Genomic DNA, 26265 nt, shown 5'->3' on the forward strand with positions numbered 1-26265 from the left:
TTGCGGAGCACAGGCTCCGGACGCCCAGGCTCAGCGGCCATGGCTCACGGGCCCAGCCGCTCTGCGGCATGTGGGATCCTCCCGGACCGGGGCATGAATCCGTGTTCCCTGCATCGGCAGGCGGACTCTCTACCACTGCGCCACCAGGGAAGCCCCCTGATATATTTTTGGGTACTTGTTTTGACACTCAGGCTTTCTTTAGTTGTTGTCTCCTAATTCTCATCCATCCTGATTTGGTTTTAGTTCTTAGTGCTATAAAATGAATCTCTGAGAAAGAACAAGAAGATCAACTTTATTCACCAATCAATAATGCAATGACACTTATTTCCCATTACTGACTTCAAGAAAACCATTTCTATGCTTCTCCACCCACCTATAAATACATTATAGGAAATGAGGTAGCAGTTAAGATCTTATTGTTTTAATTATTATTATGAAGCCAAGATAGGCTCAATCATTGAGCTTTCTTATAAACCCTTAAAAAGGGTTTATATATTTGTGAGGTACAGTCTTAAGAAAGATAAATTATTAATTAGGTTAAGCTGTGCACAGAAACAGACAAATATGGCTGAATATAACACCAAAGAAATTAACTACACATCTTTAAACCACCTTGTAAATAAAATTCGAAGTCCAAGGGTAGGTTCTATTTAAGGTTCAAACGCAAAATAAAATTTAAAATCTTATAGGTTTTATGAACCTATATGAATACTTTCTCTAATTACATATGGATTCATAAGTAAAATAAACACTCATTCACTCACTCTCTTAAAAGGTCTCTTAAAAGGGACTCGAGGGCTTCCCTGGTGGCGCAGTGGTTGAGAGTCCACCTGCCAATGCAAGGGACACGGGTTCGTGCCCCGGTCCGGGAAGATCCCACATGCCGCGGAGCGGCTGGGCCCGTGAGCCATGGCCGCTGAGCCTGCACGTCCGGAGCCTGTGCTCCGCAACGGGAGAGGCCACAACAGTGAGAGGCCTGCGTACCGCATTAAAAAAAAAAAAGGGACTCGAACTGTAGCTCAGGGGGAAAAAAAGGTGGAAAGAGCCTTGATTCCTGTCTACCTCAAGTATCTCAGACTATCATGGTCTAGAATCGTCTATTTTAAGAAAAAAGCACTTCCTGCTCTCTGCTCTAAAGTAGGTTAAGTTTATTTCCACAGATCTCAACCTCAGCCCATCACCTGAGCCCTGCTGACAGACTGTGTGAGCTGAGATCATCGCTATCTCCCAAGATTTAGCCCAACTTAACATACCTTTTTTTTCCTATTGGCATCCCTAACTTTTAAAATATTTTGTGTCACAGATTACAGTTAATTCTAAAGCCTTTCTAGAGGAAGACATGGTGTAGAATAGATCTTAAGCAAGAAGTGGCCAGGAGCCAGATGCTGCCTACAGATGTGTGGTATCATGGCTAGCACAGCGTTCTTCAGAATTTTGATCTAGTTGCCAACATAGAGACAGCCATTTCACATAAAAATCCAGACTCTGGCTTCTCCTGAAACATCTGAAAATCTGACAATGTCAAGCCCACTTCCCTACATGGCAACGACTGGCCAGAACCAACCAGCAGCTGCCCCTTAGAGAAAGGGCATGCATCCTCCACATTGGCCACAGCCCCCTCCATTCCCTCTTACCTTTTAACAGTCTGATTCCCTCTTTTCATATTTGTCCCTAAAGGCATTTAAATGTTACTACTTCTACTCATATAAAAGATCTTAAATAAAAATTTGCTCTCCTTTACCACCTACTTCAAGTCCATCACCAAATCCTATCAATTCTACCTCCAAAATCTCTCTCGATCTGTTTGTTCCTTGTTTCCACTTCTACTATCACCACCCTATTGCACCAGCAAGACTTGCCTAAGCTATCCCATATCCTCCTAAGGTATCTCCACTTTCTAATCCTCCTCCATTCTATTTCTCACACACCAGCCAAACTAAATATTTTAAGGAACAACTCTGATCACAGAATGTCTCCCCTTACCCACTTAAAACCCTTCAAAGTTTCCCAGTGCTCTTTGGACAAAGACCAAAATCCTTCCCGTGGTCTGAGGCCACACAGGCTCTTGTTCCAGCATCCTCTCCTGCTGCTTTCTTCACTGACTGCCTGGGTCTTCTTTCTGTTGCTCAAGCACATCAAGTATCTTCCTGTCTCAGAGCCTTCCTATGTGCTGTTCTCTTTGCAAGGCTAATTCCTCTTCATCTTTTAGATCACAGCATCTGACAGCATATCCTTCACAAGGTCTATCCCATCCAAATCAAGTCTTTCAGCTATGCTGTCTCAAAGCATAATGCTTTTTCTTATAATATGAAAGACACGGTATTTTTTGTTTTATAAGAGAAGCTGCGCATGCCGCAACTAAAGATCCTGCATGAGGCAACGATGATCTCGCGTGCCACAACTAAGACCTGGAGCAGCCAAATAAATAAATAATTTTTTTTTTTTAAAAAAAGAGAACCTGACTTTATCGCCCTGCAAGGGTTGTCTAAGTGTCTCTCTTGTTTAGGCTAAATAGGGTGACCACGTAGCCTGGATCCACTAGGTAAGGTGTAAGAAAGCCTTTTGTAACCCAATCAAGGCTGCCCCTCCTCAGATTCTTGGTTTGAAAAAAAAAAAGGAAACCATGAAGAAGAGGAATGGATACGCACAAAAGATTCTGGAGCCTTCAGGGAAGAAAGTCATTGACACCCCAGTCATGATGTCCAGGATTCAGAGTAAATGAGATCTGTGGGAGGAAATGAATATGGTTGCAAACAAGACTAGAGTTTCCAGAAATAATTACTTCAAGATAAGAGGGAGTCCAGGCTGGTGACTGGGACTCAAGACAAGTGACCCAGGAGCTGTGGAGAAGCTTGTATGGACAAAGCATGCAGGTGAGGCAGGAAGCTCCTAGAGGCCCTGCCATGCCAAGTGGAGCCTGTGCAGTGGGGCACAACGCTGTGCATGGGGTGGGGCTGTAACTCATGAGGAAGTCCACGTATCCTAGTAGGGTTCCCGCAGAAGACAATGCGACAAGGACTGGGGTGCAGGTGGTTCATTTAGAAGGTAATCCCAGGAAGTACTGAAGGGAGAGTTTGGTACTAAGGCAAGGAAGTGAAGGAAGTGAATATAGGGTGCATTTTCAAGGAAATTTCTGCTGTGGACAACTGGGCTCAGTGCTGCTGAAGGAGTTCTGGGAGGCGGTGTAGAACCTGCCTCATAGGTGCACCTCTGTAAAGGCAAGGGACCCATTCATCATTGGCAGAGGGCTGCTCCCCTGGCACTTCCAGCCTGTGCTACGTGGAGACCAAGAAAAAGTCCTCATATTCCAATACAGGCCATGAGTGCTGATACAGTATCTGCTGCACCACGCATGGCACACCAGTGGCTGAGCTTGGCCACTTGGAGACTGGATTGGCCTTCCCTTGTGGGACCATATACTGGGGACCACAGAGGGACCCACAGCATCTTTCATCTGAGGAAGACCAGCCTCAACAGAAACACCTTGTGGCACAAAGATGAAATCATGTGGTGTAAGTGTTGGACAGAACATCTCTGGGCTTGGGTGTGGGATCTATACCCATATTCCCCCCACTTTAGGACAGTGAAATCCTGGGGTAGGGGTCAGGAAGGGAGACGGGGAGAAGTGGAGAAAGACGGGAGGAGCCCTAGTGGAAAGACCTAGAACTTCCAGCTAAGTTGGCAGGTGGGTTCCAGCATTTTTGGTTTAATTTGGACAAGTGAAACTTGAAGCAAGGTTTCTGAGTCATCCATATATGACCCAAAAGCACTTCCACACATTATAATTCCATATTAATTTGTGTGATTATTTGTTGGGGTCTCTCTTCCTTCCTACTTTAAACCCTTACACTGTACCCCAGGGCTTAACTTTTGTTCTAACATATATGGGGCCCAGGTCTAGAGTACAAATAGAGGCCCAAGTACCACATGTCTATATATTTTACAGTTATAAATCGAGGTAACAAACTGGTAAATAAAATGCATTTTATCTTCCTACCTTGACAAATATAAAGATGTAGAAGGTGAGGTGTGAATTTTGAACTTAGAATTCCTGGGCTCTTCAGAGCTCTGGCCAAAACATGGTGGCAAGAGGCAGGCCTTCCCCCAGCCAACATCCTTCTCTCCCCGCTCCTGGCTCAACCACACCCCAGGGGCCTCACATATGTGAATTCTGCACCCTGCACACTAAGCTAGCTCTGTCTACACCAGGGGCCGGCAAACTTTTTCTAAAAAAGACCAGATAGTAAATATTTTAGGCTTTGTGGGCTATTTGGTATCTGTAACAACTACTCACTCTGCCACTTCAGCACAAAAGCAGCCATAGACAATTTATAACCAAATGAGTGTGGGTGTGTTCCAATAAAACTTTATTTATAAAAACAGGTGTTAGGCAGACTTAGCCCAAAGGCAGTAGTTTCCTGACACCTGGTCTATACTTTCACAAATAGGTACCCCTCAGCAACTCTAGGCCTAACAGTGTGCACAGTGGTAGCATGGTTTGTCCTCAGGAGGACAGGCCTGGCAAAGAAGCCCAAGCAGACCTTGGAAGACCACTCAGGGTCACTTAAGCAGGGAGATCCCAGGCCTGTTGGTCCCGCAGACTCCCCCTCCCCCATGGGGAAGGTGCAGGCAGATGAGGGCCAGAGTGGGCCCTCTAAAGCCTCAGGCCCTGTGCAGGTGCTCTTCCTGCCCAGAGCTAAGGGTACACAGGAGATACATAAAACAGTTTTTGAATATTTGAAAGAATATATGTAATATTATGACATTTTCATCATATGATTGAAATTACTTCCATGGCATTTAATGCAATAATTTTGTAATTGTAGCCAGAGAGGTGATACATAGTGTTTTATAAAAGGAAAGAGGGGAGCTCAATATCAGACCTGGTTGGAGTCATATCTTTAATTTCTTAATGTGTAGCCTTAAGCAAATTACTTCACTTCTCCAATCCTCACTTTTCTCATTTGTAAAATGAGTATAATTGTGGTACTTTCCATAGTGATTTGGAAAAGATTAAATAAGACAATAGAAGAAAAGTAATTAGTACAATGCCCAGCACACAGCTAATGCTCAGTAAAAGCTGACTTTAATACGCCCAAGGCTACCAGAACAGGGCACAGTCGTTTTAAACCTGAAAGTTGTCTTAGAATTCTCTCAGTCCACTAAGCTTGCTTTGTCAGACTCCTGAGTCAAACTCAGCCCTCTATTCAAAAATGCTCAAGACATCAACCATTTTTTAAAACTGGAAAGAAAAATAGACATTTTCTCATTGTCTGCAGGCTAGAATATCATACATATGTAGGTATTGAAGTCCTAATAATAAGCCATTTCCTCTTTAAATACCACAATGATATGAATCAGGGGGAAAAAAGTCCAGCTTCAGGTAGCAGAGATTTTCAAAAATGCTTTTCCATCATTCTCCAAGAAGGTCTCTGCAGCTTAAACATACTCATCCACATATCACTACTCTCTCCTTTAGTCCCCCCAAACTCATTTTATAATTACTGTTTTCCATGTGCAGATTTAGCATGATTACATGTTCAGCTGCCTTGGCTATATTTTATGGTAAGGTGCTTAAGTGAAGAGATTGACTATATCTTATACTGCAAGGTAAGGACTCTGTACACCAAGTATTAGTTAATTGTACTTTCCATTGACACCTTCTGTTTTAATTTCAAACACTATCAGTTTATTCTAAGGGATTAAATTTAAAATCTGAAGCACCTAAAAACTTTTGTTAAAGGAATAGACCACTAGCTACTACACAGCTAAATCCACACGTTTAAAATACAACAAAATGCCAAACAACAACCAGTAAAAGTAAAAAAATAATTTGAGATGCTAAATCAAATTTTTTTTAAATTATGGTTAATATAATAAGCTGATTATAACAACATTATTCACTGCCTCATAAAGTTTCATAAATGTAACAAATTAAGCTAGTTGCAATGAACAGATAAATAAGGTTTCTGATTCGTTTTTGAAACACCTGTGCATTTCCTTTAATCTGCAAAGGTAAAATGTCAATTGGCAAAGCTCTAGCTATAGTGTACTTACAAAAAAAATTCAGGAATTATTGGGTCTTACACTAAAAAAATCCTCAATCTGTCAACTAACAGATGTTTCAGAGAAAATGATAGAAAGGTAGAAGAATAACAACTCTACCCCTTTGCCCCTAAAACTCCAATCACACAAAAATTCTCTACATTTAAAATCAACACGTACAGATTATGTTTAAATAGCCCTTTACTAGAAAAGAATATACACATAATCATATACACAAGGAAAAATTTTAGCAAAGATTGTAAGCTGGGGCTTCCCTGGTGGCGCAGTGGTTAAGAATCCGCCTGCCAATGCAGGGGACACAGGTTCGAGCCCTGGTCCAGGAAGATCCCACATGCCACGGAGCAACTAAGCCCGTGCGCCAAAACTACTGAGCCTGCGCTCTAGAGCCTGCGAGCCACAACTACTGAAGCCCGTGCACCTAGAGCCCGTGCTCCACAACAAGAGAAGCCACCACAGTGAGAAGCCCACGCATCGCAACCAAGAGTAGGCCCTGCTCACTGCAACTAGAGGAAGCCCACATGCAGCAACGAAGACCCAATGCAGCCAAAAATAAATAAATTTATTTTAAAAAAAAAGATTGTAAGTTATTCCAAACACACACACACACATACACACACACACACAATCAATAATAAGAGAAGGGAAATGGCTTAAATGTGCAAATGAGACAAGCATTCGTCTATGCATTCTGGAAAGAAGATAAAGAATAAATGTTATATCCTAACTCTGGGGTCTCTGAAAAATATGACTGATCATCATGGAGGAGTCACATGAGACTTTAGCAAAGGCCAGGTTCAGGGCGCTGAATAGTATTCAGTAACCACTATAACAACTGAAATTATAGTGAATAAGAGTCAATAACTACATTAAGTCATCAAGTGACTGAATTAAATCTCTTAGTGCATGGATAAGTGTAGGCTTATCCAGCAAAATATATTAAAAGGGAAATTACGGGACATGGTTTCAATCTATTTAACAAATATTTCGAGAACAAATCTGTAGTATTGTTTCTGACCTTCCAGGGACTCAAGTTCCTCCATTTCAAAGGAAAACAATAGCCCCTTTATTCAGGTTTACACAAGCAACTCCAGTTATTGTGCATGGCTACCAGGTATTGTGAACATTGGAAATAGATGAGACCCTTTCTGGTAGTAATAGGGTGTGGTCTCAGATGGAGAGAGTCCTATAAAAGAAAGACAGAGTAGTACCAGAGAGAGAAAATCCAGTTTTTTAACCTGAGCAAAAACTAAGGAGGAGGGAGGCAGATCCGCAGTCGCATATATTAAAGAATTTACAAGCCTTGTGAGAAATTAAGGTTGTTTTTATTTCAAGAATCTGAAAACAAATAGTGTAAGGATATTTTTGATCATCACGGCAGCCATGCCCATTGAGCTTGAGCAACAAGCTGTACCCTAAGGAATCACTATGCGCCAAAGAGAAAGGAAAAAAGATGGACCTGGGAATCTAAATGATGTGTTCTCACCCAGTGAAAGGTAAGGGACATCAAGCTCCTCAGCATGAAGCCAAGTTTCGCACAAGTTGAATATTGTGAATACGGTGGGAGAATTGAGTCATCACCCAGCACACAGCAGGGTAGACCAGCTGACTGCCAAAGAACCGGCCCGGAATAGTTGGCATCATATTCCAGTTACAAGCAGCAATTTAGTTAATCTGGTTAAATTAATGTTGTTAATTTGAATTAGTAATATGACGTGTACTTAATTTCTAAATTGATTTAAGTTTTATAAAGGTGTAGGAGCTTAGAAAAAAAAAACCTCACCAGCTTTATGTTTATACAGTTAAAAGTATCATTACAATAACAATAATTTAAGCATACCTGGGGTTCTATGAGAAATTATCTTCTTTTAAAGGGATCTCATCTAACTGGGAGAAACCTTGGTTAAGTGATTAAACATATACTAGGTTTGAGTCCTGAAACTCACATTTTTTTATCTGTTTAACCTTGAGCTAGCTAACAAACCTCTCTGAGCCTTAGTAAGTACCTCAGTAAGTTAACAATGGCCTCAGGAGTAACAACAGCTACTTCGCGAAAATAAGGCGAGTCATGACTAAATCAAAGAAAGTGTAAGTGCTCAGCACAGTGCCTGAGGCGTGATAAACACTCAGTACAACAACCCTCATCATCAATATTAACTACAGACACATTGTATTATTTTCTTAAAGGATGATCATCATGTTGTTAATAATTAGTCCTTTGTTCCCTATTAATTTCACATGACTATAAAAGGCATTCAAATTTTGAGTCTCAATGTTTCCTTCAAACTCTATGATTAGTTCTTGAAAGACAGTAACGACTGAATTATTAGGAATAATAATACTAGCTACATGGGTGGTTTTACATGGATCCCAGGAAGAGAACTAGTCCCTTACGTACAATATGTGTCTTCCTTATGAGAAAAAGGAGAAAAACAATATTAAACATGTTACGATGAATCTAAAAAGATTAGATGGTTAAAAAGGTTGCTAAGCAATTTGCACGAGAGCACAATTTTAGCCAGTGCAGTAAATTGCCTCATTTGTTCAAAATATTCACTGTCCCTCTGTAGTCAGCTCATCCCTATAGTCTCTCCCTCCCATGAGAGGAGAATCCTTCCTGCCCCACTGTCATAAGGCTTGGCCATGTGACTTGTTTTGCAGAATGCAATGTGAGTTGAAGCAACACATGCCATATCCAAACAGAAGCTCTAAGAGCCATCTTGTGAGTAAACCATAGCTGTTTTCTTCTCTACCATGAGAATGGCTCATCCAAGGAAGGGACGACTCCTTCAGCCTGAGTGCCAGAATAAAGACAAGGTGGAATAGAACCATGCACAACCCATGAGAGAGAAGGAGGCCACTGAGCTTTGGAGTTGTTATCTCAGCATACCCTAGCAATATCTGACTAACACACCCAGCTCCCACAAATGTAGTACTAAAACAAAATATTTAACATTTAGGTTAGAATATAGGGCAGCATTTTCTCACTGACTGACCTCTCATTTTTTTCTTCTTTTGCCACAACACCAGTCTAGGTAATGTCATCCTTTCAGGGACAAAATATCTCGTGTTAGGTTTCTAGATAAATGCAAACCACTTGTAAATGATGTCTTTTCAAACACAGATACACATAACCAACCATTTTAACTGCCTCCAAATGTATTCTCTTTATAATTCCTGGGCCCTAATTTCTTTCCTAACAAATAGCTGCTTCTGATGCTTGGACATCAAGATGAAGACAGTCGTCAGAAAAGCTCATAGAAGGATAACCCCTGTTGAGGTGACGTATCAATAGTTGCACAAACAGCTCAAGTGAACGCCAGGAAGCATCAATGGGCGTGGGCTGGAACTCATGACTCCAGTGGTCAGCACGTGTGTGAGTGCCTATCCTGGAGCACAGCCCCATGAAGAGTCCAGTCGTGCCCGGCCCAAGCATGCCTCACCACAGGGTGTCAGGAGAAAGGGAACCCGTACGTCTGCTACGTGTGATTCCATCTTACAGTGGCCCTGTGAGTTCCAGATTGCTCCATGTGATGCCACTGTCTTCCCTGGAGCCTTTTGCAAAACAGATGATTCAACCCTGATAGGTCCTTGAAGGCAATAACCATGGCTCATTCATCTTCAAATCTCCATACTGTAGTACTCAGTGTAGAGCAGTTAAAAGCATGGGCTTTGAGGCAAGAGTCCAAGATTCAAATCCTAGCTTCTCTATTTACTTGGGTAAAGACCATGTGAGGAAATGCTCTTAAGCGCCCTACTGATGTCCCTCTGACTTGAACATTTTAGAGTGCCCCAAAGGACTTCACACTGCCAATATCAGCATCTCTGCTGAGGATTTCTTTTGAACCTTGGAAAACTACTCTGCTTTTGCAAGGTCGGGGATGGAACTGCCAGGGAATTAACCATTCTCAGAAACAACTGACAGAAATATGGATCCACCAATGTTCATAGATGCATTATTCACAATAGCAAAAATGTAGAAACAAACCAAATGTCCATCAGCGGATGAACGGATAAACAAAATGTGGTATATAAATACAATGGAATATCATTCATCCGTAAAAAGGAAGGAAACTCTGATGCATGCTACATCATGGATGAATCTTGAAACCATTATGCTAAGAGATGTAAGCCAGACACAAAAGGACAAATATTGTATGATTCCACTCGTATAATGTACCTAGAATAATCAAATTCATAGAGACGGAAAGTAGAATAGCGGTTGTCAAGGGCTGGGGGCAGGAGGGGATGGGAGTCATTGTTTAATGGGCACAGAGCTTCAGTTTGAGATGATGCAAAAATTCTGGAGATGGAGAGTGATTATGATTGCACAATATTGTGAGTGAACTTAATACCACAGAACTGTACACTTAAAAATGGTTTAAATGATAAATGTTATATATATTTTACCACAATAAAAAATAAAAATAAATTTTCAAAAAGAAAACAAAAAACAACTGACAGGAGCTGGTGGTTACATACCCCTGCTTCCTCACCCCTCACATGAGACCATCCAGAGGCAGGTGTGTTACACTATCTCCAGAGTTTCCTTGTGCGATTAAACTCCAGTCGCCACTGAAGTAACTTACTGAATAATGTCCTATGTATTGGCTGCCTTCTCCCCACTGTCTCATATCCTTGTTCACCTACTGGCGTTCCCTGTATGTCCCAAACAATTCCTTGTACTAGAATACTTGTCTCAGGTTCTAATTCTGGGAGAAGCTAAACTAAGACACCCAGGCAAGTTTCTTAACTTCTCTAAATGTTAATTTCCTCATCATGAGAAATAATATTTGGATCATGGGGTTACTGTCAAGATTAAATGAGATCATTCTTGCATGTTCTTAGCACAGTGTCTGACATATAGTAGGTACTTAATATGAGTTTCTTGAACTTCTGGTCCAATAGTTATTTGCCCTTTTGATAAACTGTGTCTCAGTTTCAGGAAGAGGTTAGAAACCCAAGAGCTATTCTTTCCCATCTCCTACCTGATTAACACCTCCCATGTTATTTTTATTGAAATATAGTTGATTTACAAAGTTGTGTTAGTTTCAGGTGTACAGTAAAGTGATTCAGTTATACATATATTTAAAAATATACATATTCTTTTCTTTTACATCAACATCTCCCATGATTTAACATTCACCATTTAACCACAAGAGGCATGAAAAGGAACCGAAAGTTTGCATCCAACTCAATCCTCTGCTTAGAAGTGGGCAGAGCCCACAAAGAAAGTTAAACAAGCTCCCAAATAACAGTTAGATCCTCCAAGGCAGACAGATCACCATCATACCCTCCTGACCAGGGGAATTAGAGGGCTGTGGGGTTAATTGTACACAAATCTTAATTCTTACCCTTCTTTCTCTTTGGCTCCAAATGTACCATCATAGCATCACTAAGGCATGTGATGAGGACTAAGATGCATTTAGTCTTTTTCTACCAAATGAAACCATGGAATCATGAAAATCCATTGAGGTGCATCCTTTGCTAAGTACCATTTTATTTTCTTTGGTTTCTCTTTACTGGTTCACCAAAATACACAGAGAATTTTATTAAGCACAATGACCACCTATGCCGCTTAGCCTATCAAAGGAATATGCTACTGATGATGGCAGACTCTCCTAAATAAGACTGGTGAGAAGTTCAATTTCTATCCACTACTTTTGCAGAAAATGCCTTTCTTAATATACGTTTTTGTAAAGCTGAACAAACAAAAGTTTACTACACTTATATGTTAAAAAGGGAAGCTCTGTACCCCAAGACAAATAAGTGACAAAATCCAAATTACATCTTGATCTTTATCATAATCCACAAAGCTTTTTTTTTAAATTTCATATGTCCATAGCCTTTAACTTCATTCTTATCCCTCACAACTATATAGAGTTGGCCACCTTAAGTCCAAAGCATCTGACTGAGTAAACACCATCTATATTGGGCATGTTTAAATGGTTTCCATCTTTGCCTCAATTACATTATGTTTATGAGGCTCATATTTCTCCTTTATTACTGCCTATATTTTTTTCATTTTCCACTTACTTTTTATAAAATAATGAGAAGATTAAAGAACTACTCAAATGATTACACGAACTCTGCTATACAAATATGGTGATGTTGCTGAAATAAAACTACTTGTTATCAGGTAAGGCCATAATATAGTAGCTCAAAATGTTGGTTCACAAGCTGAAGCACAGAAGTCAAGATTAAGGTATGAAAGGCAGTTTATCAGTGTTACCATCTAGAGTACAAAAATCATACAAAAGTAAAGCCATAGGCAGCTGGTATACATGGGGCACTGAAGGCAGTTTCAGCACATAACTCTCAATCTTGTACGCTTCACAGAATAATTAAACCATTTTCATTCATGAGCATTCTCACGCCACTCTCAGAAATTGTACACTATGAATTACTTTATTGCTTTCTATTGGTCTAACAAAGTCAGTTTAATTGCACCCATTAACTGCAAACATTTGCAAACATTTTAAAACAAGATCCATACTCTGTGCTTTGCTCAAAACTCACTGAAAAGGACCTGGTCCCAGACGACATTCAGAGAGATGCTCAAAACCAACAAACAGCATGGAGTCCAACTACAGATCTTTTATCAGGAGCATCTTCACCTGGAAAATGGTCTTTTAAAGTTATTAAGGCTGCATAAAGTGTGTTTGGTCAATGAAATCAGAATGGGCACTGCTAGGATTCCCAAGACCATATTCATAATCTTTCTATTGTTTTCCAGGTCATCCTGCTACTCCCTTACCCCAATTTCAAACTCCATACTCCCACAAACACCAAAAGCAGGTAGTTATTGCCACGAAAGTGGAATGAAAGAAGAATAAAGAGAATTCAGCATCTCTGGTTGTGTCAGTCCCCTACTGAAACCCTTTGACAGTTAAGCTTGAACTTCATCTCCTTAGTGGATCACAGGGTCTTCATGCCTATTACTCTCCCTGGCCTCTCTCACAAACCCCCACCCCCAGCCAAGCTAAACTCCATCTCCTCAGGTCTACTTTCATCTCCCCAAACCCCCAACCTTCCATTCTCTTGCTCACCTTTGGACCTGGACTGTTCCCCCTGTTATTTGTACCATCAAAACCAAGCCCAGGGACTTCCCTCATGGTCCAGTGGTTGAGCTCGCTTTCCAGCAGGGGCTGTGGGTTCGATCCCTGGTCGGAGAGCTAAGATCCCACATGCCTCGCAGCCAAAAACCCAAAACATAGAAAAGAAGCAATATTGTAACAAATTCAATAAAGACTCAAAAAAATGTGATAGGGGAAGGATGTTTAAAAAAACAAAACAAAAAACCAAGCTTACCCCAGCCAGGTCCTCTTAGTGTTCTACCTCCCCTTAGGTGTTACCTTCTTCTAGAAGCCTATCTCCATCCTTCATCCATGAATCTCCCCCGTCCTCCTAGAGGAGGACAGCCTGGGTGTTCTGCCAGAAGAGCTTCCATTACAGTAGCCTGCTTACTTGTTTGGTGCCCCCCTAGAGGCTACAATCCCTGAGCCCCCCAAAATCACCTATTTACAACTCTGCTCTGTTTACAACTGCATCCCCAGTGCCAGCAGAGAGCTGCCATGAAGTAAGCACACATATATATAGTGAAAATATAATATAATGGCTTAACTCTTTGTTAATAATGTCCATCATGAAAGCACACCGGACATTCTTGTTTTCCAGGATAAAATAGCTTATAAAATGACAGTTACTTAGCTGATCCTTTGCATGAAAAACCTGTTGTAAAAAAAAAAAAATCATTTTAGACCTGGAAAAGAGCCAGATGGTTTTGATATATATTAAGAAACGGAGAAATAAGTAGAAAGCTAGTGGTAAAGCCAGAAATGGAATTTAGGTCTCTTGACTTGCAGGTCAGTGCTCACATCTCTATATCCAAAAGAATCTGCTTGGGGGTGGGGGGGAATTACCTGGTGGCGCAGTGGTTGAGAGTCCGCCTGCCGATGCAGGGGACACGGGTTCGTGCCCCAGTCCGGGAAGATCCCACATGCCGCGGAGCGGCTGGGCCCATGAGCCATGGTCGCTGAGCCTGCATGTCCGGAGCCTGTGCTCCGCAACGGGAGAGGCCACGGCAGTGAGAGGCCCGCGTACCACCAAAAAAAAAAAATCTGCTCGGAAGTTATTCTAAGCAGCTATTCATGTTGCTGATTTTAAGGATGTCCCCTCAATGTGTTTGAAGGCTCTGTATGAAAAGATAGTACTTTCTCAGACTTAACAAAAAAAGGTAAAGAATTTCCCTTATGTACCCCTACTAACTGCTCTGTGCTTGCAAGCCTGATGAACAGCAGTCACTGAAACTCCAGTGCCTTTATATCCACCCAGCATCAAACAGGACCTATTTTCAACGAGCTCCTAAGAATACCAAGCTATCATCCAATTCACTATGTAACCTCCTGCTTCCCCCCATGGAGAGGTTTCAGAAACAAGATGGCTAGAGAACCAAAGCGGGTGGGGGGAAGGAAGCAGGGAGAATTTTACCCAGAAGGAACAAAAAGCACACATCACCAGACAGAAAGAAAACACATCTGAAGCCCTCTCCTGAGAGCCAAATGTGGAAAAGGATCAACAACGCTGCTCCACTAGGATCCTGATCTTTGAACCACAGTCTTGCTCCTCCAGGGATGGCAGTTAGCTTGCAGCCAGCTGGCAGGAATGCAGCATGGCTAATCTGACTTAAACCAGGAATAAGGAAGTCATCTCGGTAGGAGTTTGGTGCCTACCGGTGTCACTAAGAAAATAACCATGGATCAGACCAACCTCACATCTTACAGAGCCACTCAACCTTCCGCCTTCAGAGTGTTGTTCTCCACCCTCAGAGCAGCTCCCAGACCCCAAATCACCTTGGGCCCCTACCTTCAATCACCTTGGGCCCACAGAAGATGAACTTCCCACCCTGACCACACCCATCTTGTTTTAGAGAAATCTGCTACAAAAGAACTAGTAACTACAGTGCACAACTCAGTATAATTCCTTACATAAAACCCTGCCCTTTTTTGCTATAATTAGCCATACTGTTTTAGGGGAAAGCCTCTCACAGTTTGCATAAGGATCTGAGCATATTCTTAAAGAACACATTGCTCAATTCCCATTCAAGCTCTTGTCTTCTGAGCCACTAAGAAATTGCCTTGAATTAATAGTTTGCTCTTAATACACTTACAGAGAATGCACTTTGCTGCCTGTAATTCATTCACATTCTGAAATCACAGAATGACAACTACCTTTAGGGGTGGAAAGCTGTAAGGCAGGAAGAAAGAATTAGACTCCCCCCATGCATACACATACACGTGCGTGCACATACTGCACACATACAAGAGAATTAAGTGAGCGAAATGTAGAATTTGAAGAACAAACCACAGCAAAGTAAAGCTGCTGGTATAAGGCATCTATGAACATTGCCACTGGCCTTCCATCTATAGGTGTACCCCAGGGATGCCCTCCAACCCAACCCATACTCATCTGCTGGGGCTGCAATCTCACGATTGACTCCCAGGAAAAAGTAATCACAGTTCTTTCCTGAAAGTGCTGGCTGCCTTCCTTTCCTTCTCTCTCTCTCTCTCCCTTTTTTTTTTTTTTTTTAATTTTGTTGAGTGCCCACTAGGTGCCAGCAACTAGAGATTTCCTGGAACTTCAAAGCAACAAATCTGGAAAATGAAAGTGGAGAAGAAATGCACAAAATGCTAAAAGCAGAACTTGAGGCACAGACCTGGGAAACAGGGCCAGCCAAGTGCTAAGGAAATCCGGATAGAGCAGAAGTTGAACTGGCCCAAGAGAGGGGTGACCAATTACATCAGCAATTAAGTCAGTGAGGTAGTGGCCTCGAGTTTCCCCAGCTGAGACACAGTGAGTAGCAAATCATGCAGAGGACTCGGCCCTAGCCATAAAAGAGAGACAATCTGGCTCTTGCTGGTGCCTTTGGCATTGACACTGGTGGGGCTCAGTTGTTGCTTCTGTTGTAACTGTGTGTAAACACACTGCTCCTGCTATGCCCACTGATAATTTAACAGCCTGAGAGTCAAGCAGATGTGGGTTCACCCAACCAAGTTCCGGTTCTGACATGGCATTAATTTTAAGCAAGTTCCTCTGCTCATTTATTCAATCAACAAATATTTATTCAGCAGCTACTATGTGTCAAAGATTCTTCTAAGCACTGGAGGATACAGCAAAAGGCAAAAGCTCTTGCCTTCATAGAGTTTATCAAATTCTTTGAGCCTCAGTTTCCTCATCTATAAAATGGGGATAATATACCTACCTTTATGGGTATTATGAAATGAGGGATATAAAGCACCTAGCACATAGTAAATGCTCATAACTGGTGTCCTTCATAGAACAGAGCAAACTTTTCCACAACCCCCAATTAGGGTGTAAGCTCCAAGTGAGGAACTATCTATGGTTCACCCCTATACCACCAGTACCTATCACATAGTAGATGCTCAATAAATATTACACAAATCAATGAATGAGTCCTCAAGCTATAGTAGCCATTATTATGGTAACTGATAACAATTATTCTTCCCCAAACCACTGAGGTTCTACTACCTTAAAAAGCAACAGGACATTAAATTAAAGGCTTTTTTTTTAAAGTAAGGTGCACTACACAATATATCTTTGGACTTTTTTTTAACATGACAGCAAATGTAATTAAGCATAAGTATTCCAATTCATAGAATCTATGAGTACAGAGACCTACATGGACAGCTAATGTAGATGCTACCTCCTACTTTCCTAAGCACAAAGTAAGGACAAGTTGGCCAGACCTCAGGTTGATCCAGAAGACACTTAAAAAGTAAGTTAAAGTTTACCAGATGTGCTAAAAGATGATCAGTAAAGATAAGCTTTTTAAAAAGTGCTGCATAAACAATCACAAAATCTCAATGGCTTAAAACAACAAAGGTATTTCTCGGTCACATTGTATGTCCAATGCCAGTTGACTGGAAGCTTTGCTCATTTAGTGACTCAGGGACCCTGGCAGATGGAGGCTCCATCTCAACAGGTGCTTGCATGATCACCACAGCAGAAAAGAGTACTGGATGGTCTCACACTGGAAATTAAATGTTCTAGCATAGAGGTAACACAACATACACCTGGAGAAAAAGTAGCTGTGGCGAACATTAACAACCTCTACCCTGGATGATACTAAAACACAGCAAGCTGTGGAATAACAAAGGGATTTGTTAAAGAGGATGCTCCAATAAAACATCTGGACAGCTCTAAGATTCACATAATCCTGGACCTGGGAGAATGTGTAGGGATCATTTCAGATCAGTGGCCTCAACATAAAGACATACCAGACTACACAAACCTGGACCCTGAATTTTCAGAGCAGCTCTGCTTTTTTCTGTAAATATACTCAGGGTCCAGACAAGTTTTTTTTCAGGAAACAAAAGTTTCTACAGCTGAAAAACATTTGAAAACCGCTAATGTAAACCAAATCCTTTATTTTACAGATTAAAAAAGTAGAGAGACAGGAGAAAAAAAGGAGGCCCAGGAAGTTAAATTGACCCTGCCCCACCCCTAAAAAAGCTCCAGAATGATTAGCAGATGTGGAAATAAGTCCACTGACAGAATTTGTTGTAATGTTCACCACTCTCTGGCCATACCCTTCATCTCTGCTACCTTTGGCACAATGGAGCCAGACCCAGACCAAAATCATGTCATACAAGGTCATCAAGGGTTCAGTAAATGATACAGACAAGAAGTAGAAGTCCCCACCTATTGCACTAAATAATGATTCACATCCCATTAACAATTCTCTACATTACTCATTCGCTACTTCCTGGTAAATGTGAAGCCATTAGTAGAAATTAACACTAACCTTCAGGAGACTTTCATTTTTGTTCTCAGAAGATTACAGGTAAGCAGCCAACTATGATTTGTGTTCACTCAGTTCCATTCTCTTCTCACGTTCCCAGCTCACCTTTGTGCCCAGCTTCTCCTCCACTTTCATTCACACTAAAGCACTGGTGTCACGTATTTAAGCCTCAATGATCTTCCAACCTCCAGTCTCTGTCTTTTCCAAATCATCTTACACAGTTGTCCCTCAGTATCTGCAGGGGTTTGGCTCCCAAAATGACCATGGATAGCAAAATCCAAGGATGCTCAAGTCCCTTACAGTCAACCCTCCAGATGCAGAACCCGTATATACTGAGGGCCAACTGTACTCGTTAGCCCAGAACTAAAACTCAGACTTTTCAGCCTGGAATCCAGTTGCCTCCTCAATTTTACCCCAAACTACTTTTCCAGCACTATCTCTTCTGTGGCTGTATTTGCCCAGCCAAAGGCAGGATGATGGCCCTGAAAGTCAAAATGACATAGTGATGAATCCTAGATCTTGTGCAAATGCCTTAATCTGATTTTTGATGTTCTCACCTTTAAAATAGGTATGATGGCATCTACTTTGAAAGGTTCTTGAGAAGGTATGTATCAGCGAGGATTATGTTTGATTACAAGTAACAAATAGTGGCTTACAAGTAAGGAGGTTATTTGTTTTAAGCAACAAGAAGTACAGGGGAAGGCAGTCTAGGCTGTTACTATGGCTCAACAATGTCAATCAAGACCAACAGCCTTCCAGGTTCCAGCTTTGTCGTTTTTAATACATGGTCTTATCTTTGTTGTTGTAGTTCGAGGCTGCGCCTCAAGGCATTGTGCCCATTTTCCCAGCAGCAAGAAGCAAAAAGCGGTCAAATGCTGCTGGGGTATACCAGCCAAGTGTGTCCTCCTCACTAAGCTTTAAGGAAGGCCCCCATCCAACAACATCCACTTGCATCATTAAGACCTGAATCTCGTGGCCATTCACGTAACGGAGTTTGGGAGCGTGAGATGCGCATACCCCCATCCCAAACAAAATTGGAGTTCTTTTAGTTAGAAAGGAGAGAATGAATACTGGATAGGCAATCAGCAATGTCTACCCCAATATTAAATTATATACTTTACGTAAAGTGCTAAGCAGAGTACACAGCACGTAGTTAACTGCTCGATAAAAGTTAAGCTATAGTTATTGCTATTATTATAATTATTATTGTTATTATTATGCACGCGTCTTACCCTCTAGCCAAATGGAATAACTCATTATAACCAGATGTGCTCCTTACACTTCTACTATATCCACTGCTCTATCTGTACCTCTAAAACTGTCACTGCTTCAAGGTCCAGGAAAATGCCATTTCATCCAAGAATTCTTTCCTGACACCTACTCCTAATAAGTTCTATGGTAACGGGACTCACGTCAGACAAAAATTCTTGAGCTCCTCACTCCATTGAGCACAGTGCCTCAAACACAGTAGGTTCTAATAAATAGTGCCTTGATCATTTAAGTAATTCACGTATACACTCATGTATATATTCATACCTGTTTTACAGTCAGTCCTCTAGAATCAAACATAGTATATTCCTGAAATGCACAAGTAAAACACTAGGTTTATATGTCATAAAGCCAGGGATAGGAGTGAGGGGATGAAGACTGCATTCCCCAAGAATGAGAAGAAAAATTACAAAATTCTATGAAAACACCATACTTCTTACACATTGTAGGAGTTCAGATTATAGTTCATCAAATATTCCCTCCCCAACTATGGGCAGAGTCTACTTTTACCCATGGATGTTGGGCTTCCCCATGTGACTTGGTATATCCAAAAACACTGTTAGTGGAAATGACATTAGCTTGTGCAACTTGGCAAGGCTCTTGAATACAGTGATCTGCCGTGATAAGAGCATGCTCCAAGTAGCTGCTATCCCTTCAGCCTGGGCCCCAAACGCAGGTGGAGCAGATCAGAATCCAACTTACAGCTTATAGCAGAGCCACCACAAGGAGCCCAACCTAGATGAGCCAAATAACAGTCAACCGACAGACTCATGAGGGTGAGACTAAATACCTGTTTTTTTGTTTGTTTGTTTGTTTTTTAAGAAGATCCCTCTTTTCTTTTTAAAAAATATTTATTTATTTATTTATCTGGCTGCGTCGGGTCTTAGTTGCAGCACACGGGATCTTCATTGCAGCATGTGGGCTCTTTGTTGTGGCGCGTGGGCTTTTCTCTAGTTGTGGTGCGGTTTTCTCTAGTTGTGGTGCGCTTTTCTCTAGTTGTGGTGCACAGGCTCCAGAATATGAGGGCTCAGTAGGTAGCTGCCCCATGGCATATGGGATCTTAGTTCCCCGACCAGGGATCGAACCCACGTCCCCTGCATTGGAAGGTGGATTCTTAACCACTGGACCACCAGGGAAGTCCCAAGAATAAATACCTGTTGCTGTAAGTCCGGGAGTTTTGTTATGCAGCAAATGTTGACTAATTTATTTTTTACCATTTGATATAATTTCACATTTATTACATAATCATTCATTTTGTTCTTTTTCTTCTGGTAAGAAAGAACCAGTTAAAGCATCTCTGCCTTTGGTACACCTAATGATTTCTATCTTTTGATCAACTGTTTTAAATTTATGAGACCTACATTATCATTAATATCAATGCTTTTCTATTCCCCTTTTGTTCTACTATCTTCCTAAAATAAGGAAAATCACAATAAAGTATCAAGGAATAACATAAACATTGCTAAAACTGAACTGCTGGCTGGCAGGTAGGTCTCCCATGTGACAGCCAAAATGTTAACTTCTGAGCTGATAAAAGGGGTTAAAGCAAGTCCCAGTAAAACAAACAAAAATGTTGATTGTACAAAGTCAACGCCACCAAAATCAAAGACTATCTGTTGAGGTGAATTTCTGGACTCCAACACCATTCATCTAAACTCACTTTTCAGGATACCTGTTTTGACCAACCATGACCACTGAGTTTCTTCAATGGGAAGAAGACACTGATAGGCTTAAGTCTGTGGGTTTTGCAGCATAATAAAGCAAGAGAGCAATATTGTTTTAATAGAATCATTTTAAATATAATTATATTTAATCACTAATGAAAAAGAATCTCTTTGTAAGTGGAAGAGAAAATAAAATTCCTATCCTTTAGCAAAAACAAAATAAGAAAACAAGCCAATTGGATGAAAAGAGCATGTATTCAACTAAGACCTATTCAGAACTCCAAGTGGAAATTTAAGATATCAAGAAAAATGGAAGAGTGTGCATTCTATTCTGTTTTACCTTTTTTTAAGTCACCGTTAAGTTTGAAACCAAATTTCCTTTGGGCCAAAACTGACATACGGGAAATATATAATACACAAAATTACTTAAATTGCCTGTTGGTGGAGGCAACAGCTTTCAAAGTGGCAAGGCAAATAGGACAGTGCAAAGACCATCAATATGGCAGTGAACTCTTAACAGAATAGACCCTATGTAAGCCAGAAGAGCCCACACTGCAGACTGGACACATGCAGACTGCACAACCAAAATTTGAATTCAAGGCCATGTCCAAGGTCATGGGCTCTGGGTCAGAGAAACCTGGGCTCAAGTTCTCACTCTCACACTAAACTGTGGCAAGATACTTAATTCCTTTTAGTTTCCTTATCTATAATTTGAGGATAATAATAGTCCTACCTACCTCATAGGGGCTTTGCAGGGTTTAAAAAAGAAAATACATGTAAAGTACTCCCCAAAGTGCTAGCATATGCAATAACAATAATAATGATAATAGTAATAATACTACCTTGACAAACCTGTCTCCTACATGAAGACCATCCTAATCAGTATACGCTGGCTCACAATCTGTTCATGAAATGCTGAATGCACAGCTTTATATTCACATCCAGGTACAACTTCTATAAGGTGACAGCTCTCTGGTTCAACCAGTAATTTTTCCACTGAATTCAGTGACAAGAGTATTGAAAAATTAGCCTTTCACTAATAGAGAATTGAGAAGGATCTGCTCCTTCCGCCCACAATCCATCCACCCTTGAAGATCTTGCTGGTGAAAGCCATGCTTCCATCACAATCCACACACCACCACCCCCAAACTGTACAAGGCTTTCATTAAAGCACAGAAGCAGACCGACAAGATGGCTCACCTTAAAAGCAAATTCACCTTAAACGCAAACTCTTCTACCCTCCAGAAACGATCTGGCTTGACCCCACTGCCACCTCCAAACTGGCATCCAAACTGGAAGTGAAGAAGGCAGCCTTCACTTCAGAAGTTGGGTTATACTGTCAAAAACTAAAAGAATCTATTCGTGGTAATCCAAATAAAGCATGCTTGCCTGCTTCAAAAATATCTTAAAAATCCACCCAATAGAGCCAAGAGCCAAGTACTGTATACTGAGAAACAATGTGACTTTACAAGGACAAGAGTGACCATAGGAGACAAAGCACCACACCCTTTTCCAGATACCTCAAGAGTAAATGGTATCTCTTATAAAGGAGCCTGCAATTCTAGAGAAATAGGTGGACAATTCTAACCCCCAACACCTTCTCCCATTTCATTCTTTACACAGATTCATTTCATTTTCATTTTTAAGCCAACGGCCTGAGCATCCCCAACTACTACAACTAAAAAAAGGGTTGGGGGTGACAAATACAAGTCAAGCATACTTGCTTCTAAGCCCATTTTCGAAGAGTTTTCTTCTCGCTTGTCTGCCTCTCACAGCTGGAGCCTCATACCTGGTATAAACCAATGGTTAAGTAAAACCACTGATTTAAAAAGCCAACCAGGAAACTAACCCTGACAGTGGGAACTGCCCTCCTCTCTCGAGCATTGATTGGCTCCTGAGATTCCAGCGGTCCCCATTCTGCCCACCTAAGTGGTAGGTGTGGCTGTCAATCACAGAAGGAGCTGACAATTCACCGCTCCGGGAGTAAACTGCCTTTCATCCAGCAAAGGCAGGTAGCCGCCTAAAATCGATCCTCTTGTAACAGAGCGGACCCTCCCTCTCGCGCAAGGAGAACAGAGACCCTTAAGTACAAAATAAATAAGGCAGGGCCGATCGTAGTTTACGAGCGCTGTTTTATTATCCCGCACCAAAGCAGCCCTTAATCTTCACTGTCCTAAGATGATCTTTCAAAGGCTCCGACAGTAATAAAAAAAATAAATAAAATGAATAGGTACAATCCTATAAGTATCGCTTTTCTTGTATAATTCGAAGATGGGAAAGGCGAGGGAAGGAATGTCGTTCAGTTGAATTTCACATCGTAATCGTTTGCATATACCACCACCCTCTACCCCTCCCCAATAAATCCGCTTCATGTTCTCTGACACGGCTTTTTTGTTTGTTTGTTTGTTTTAAACCGCTGCCCTCGGAGCCCACCGAAGCAGCTAGGTACCCCACCCCCTAGTCTGAGGCTCCACCTTTCTCTACTTTGTTCTGCTTGGGAATTCCCTGAGACCCTTGCCCCTGCCAACACCCCACCCTTCAAGGCAAGAGGGGGAAAGCCAGGCGAAAGAGGGGGAGATGGAAAGAAGAAAGGCAATAGCAATGAGGGTGGCTGCAGGAGAGGGACTGCGGGAGGTGGTCCGGGCCGCCGGGGCGAGCGAGCGGCCCCCGCGCGCCGGAGGAAGCCGTGCACTTGTTCCAATCCGGGGGTTTCTACATCGAGACAAATCCGCCCTTAGGCCGCCCCATTCTTTCCCCCGCCCCAGCAAGCCCTGGTGGAGGCGGGTGGTTCACCCCTCGGCTCCCCCCGATAACGCATTGCAGCTCCCCACGAGTGAGGGGGACCCGGCACGAGGGATGCCCGGGCACGGGCGCCCCGAGGGAGCCGAGCGCCCAGCGGCCCCGGCGTCGACGTCTCACCTTTCCGATGCTCGCCCCGGGGCCGTCCCACAAGGATTTTTACAACCTCTTGTCGCCTTGGCCCCGGGCGGCCGGGAGGAGCCGGAGCCGGCACCGGAGCTGAAGCCCGAGAGAGCAGGAGCGGGAGGAGGAGGAGGAGCAGGGAGGGAGCGGGGGGAGGGAAGGAGGAAAGGCGCCGTTCCGAGGGCCGAGGCCGGGCGCCGGGCCGGGCGGGGCCGACGGCCGAGGGGGCGGCACCCGCCGCAGTCTCGAGACTCGCGCTCTCTCGGGCGCTGCCAGAACTGCGCTCCGCCGGGCCCCCCGCCCGGCCGCTCGGCGCGCTCGCTCGCTCGCCGCTCCCCTGACTCACATTCCCAGCATTCCCGAGGAGCTGCTGGGGGGGTGGGGGGGGCCGGGGCTGGGACGCGGCCACCTCCGCGGGGGGCAGCAGAGAGCGCCCGGCCGGGGCGGGGTTCAGGCGCGGGGGTCTTCGTAATGCCTCCTCCCAGGAGGCCGCTGTCTCGGAGCATCTCGTCTCCATCCCCTGTCCCTGACGCCCCTTCCCGACTACCCTCCTCCAAAAGCTGCCAGGCGCTCCGGGGATTAGTTAGGTGGCTTCAGCGAAAGGGACAGGGATGACACTTGGTGGAGGGGGTGCAACTATCTTTCGAGTTAAGCTTTAGAGCGGGGGTCGAGGTTCCCTTACCCTGGCACCCTCCCATTAGTTTTATCTTCTTTAGGAGGGTGAAGGGATTTCAAAAGACTTTTACTTTCTTGTTCCTCCGAAGGAAAAAGAGAATGGAAATGAAGAAGGGAGCAAGAAAATAATACCATCATCATCATCATAGTTGCCATCATTCATTGAGTGCCTCATCTGTGCCCAGCAAAGTGTGTGCATCGTCCTATTTAAGGTAGAAAGATGGTGTCAGTTCATTCACACACATACAAATATACACCTCAAGATAAAGTGCATGAGGAGTTGGACAGGTTTTGCATTGGAAAAAGCTCCCACCCAGCAAGTCTGGAGCCCCAGCTGCTGCTATTGTCTATTAGGGGACTCCAAACGTCAAGGGAATCTCCAGATTTGGTCTCTTTCACTTGAGTAGAAAGTTTGCAGGACTAGAGCAGTGATTTTCTTCCTGTCCTGATGAGTCTTATAGGGAGCTTAGACAAATGAAGCAAATCCAACCATGGGATGTCTGGGTAAGCAGAGATAAATGGAATCATCCAAGACCAGGGATGACTCCTTTTTTCCTCTCCTGGTTGGAATTCAAATATTAAATGAAGGAAGTTGCCCCTGAAAGAGGAGGATGCCTTCCTTTTCCAGCCCAAATGCCCTATTTCTTACATCTTCCTTTTACACCTCTGGTATTTAAGGTTTTTCACAGACCCGTAGACCCTGAAGCCTCTTTGCCCTCATCCTCTTCTTTCTCTCAGTCACAAGGAAATCAGCACTCATTCTGTAGACCTGGATGCTCTGTGGGCAAAAGCAAACTACACCTGTTGTGTTTAGTTTCCCATGTACCTTTCCCTCAACTGAAAAGGCTTGTTATATATATAAAAAGCCTTGTCGAGAGTCCTTTGAGAAGTCCTATAATGCCATGTCTTTTGAAATGTTACCAACGTTTTGTTGAGTACCTTCTAAGTGCAGCACTTACATTTTCTCAACTACTCTCACAAAAACTCTGTAAGGTGTTTCTATCTTTCAGAAAAGTCAGGTAACATACCCAGCTAAAAATGTATTTAAATTTATACCTAAGGCTCACTATTCTTAGGCACCCTATCTCTTTCCCTTTGATCCTTGGGTTCTAAATAGGAATCCTTGGACTCCATGGGGACAATTTCTTACTTATATGCCTATGTACGTTTTTCCTCCAGAGAGAAGATCTATGATTCTCAACAGAATTCTTTTACACTGGGTCCTTGAAACAAGTAAAGAATAATTGTATTAAATAGAAAGCAACTTTATATAGTAGAACAAGGACTGGAAGCTTTAGGGATCTTAAGTCATCTTTACCCTCTTGAGACTTAGTTTTCTTATCTGAAAAATTAAAAAGCTGAACTAAAGGATCTTAAGATTCCTTCTAGAGCCAACATTCTCTAACTTTATGTTTAAATATGTATATAAACGCATACAGTGTTCAAAATTCTTACAAGTAGCCCTTGAGGGCTAGGGATAGAAAATTATAAGATGTGTTATGTTTTATAAAACCTGTTAAGTGGCTCCAAGTTTTTTGTTGGTTTTTGTTTTGTTTTGCTTTGCTTTGCTTTGTTGTTTTTTTACATATTTCTTCATCATAGTGATTCCTTCCAGCAAGTCAGAGAGAGCACACTTTGTGCAGGTATTTTTTTCTCACATATTCATGCATTCATTCCCTCAACAAATACTTACTGAGTATCCACACTGTACTAATTCCTGCAGGTTCAGAGCCTCTGCCCTCAAGGATTGCACAGTGTAGTAAGGGAGACACGAAAACAGGCCATTACAATACCACTTAGAAGGGACAAAGCTCTGGGAACTGTAGGAGCATGAAGGAAGGACAGCCAACT

At 42.4% G+C, this 26265-nt stretch overlaps 1 protein-coding gene across 2 annotated transcripts in view; it reads right to left on the reverse strand.

Moving 5' to 3' along the window:
- The window catches only part of ERC2 (ELKS/RAB6-interacting/CAST family member 2), a 961347-nt gene extending 937410 nt beyond the window's left edge, over window positions 1–23937 (reverse strand). Inside the window, exon 1 of one of the 2 annotated variants that reach the window (XR_003796722.1) lies at window positions 23737–23852. The gene's annotated coding sequence lies outside the window, so the exon portion shown is untranslated. Of the gene's footprint in view, window positions 1–23736 lie in introns of both variants that reach the window. The other variant, XM_029242971.1, reaches the window with a different exon arrangement.
- Window positions 23938–26265: the final 2328 nt, after the last annotated feature.

The sequence above is a fragment of the Monodon monoceros genome, unplaced genomic scaffold (genome assembly GCF_005190385.1).
Source record: "Monodon monoceros isolate NGI ecotype Baffin Bay Population unplaced genomic scaffold, NGI_Narwhal_1 Super_Scaffold_3, whole genome shotgun sequence".
Classification (NCBI taxonomy): Eukaryota; Metazoa; Chordata; class Mammalia; order Artiodactyla; family Monodontidae; genus Monodon; species Monodon monoceros.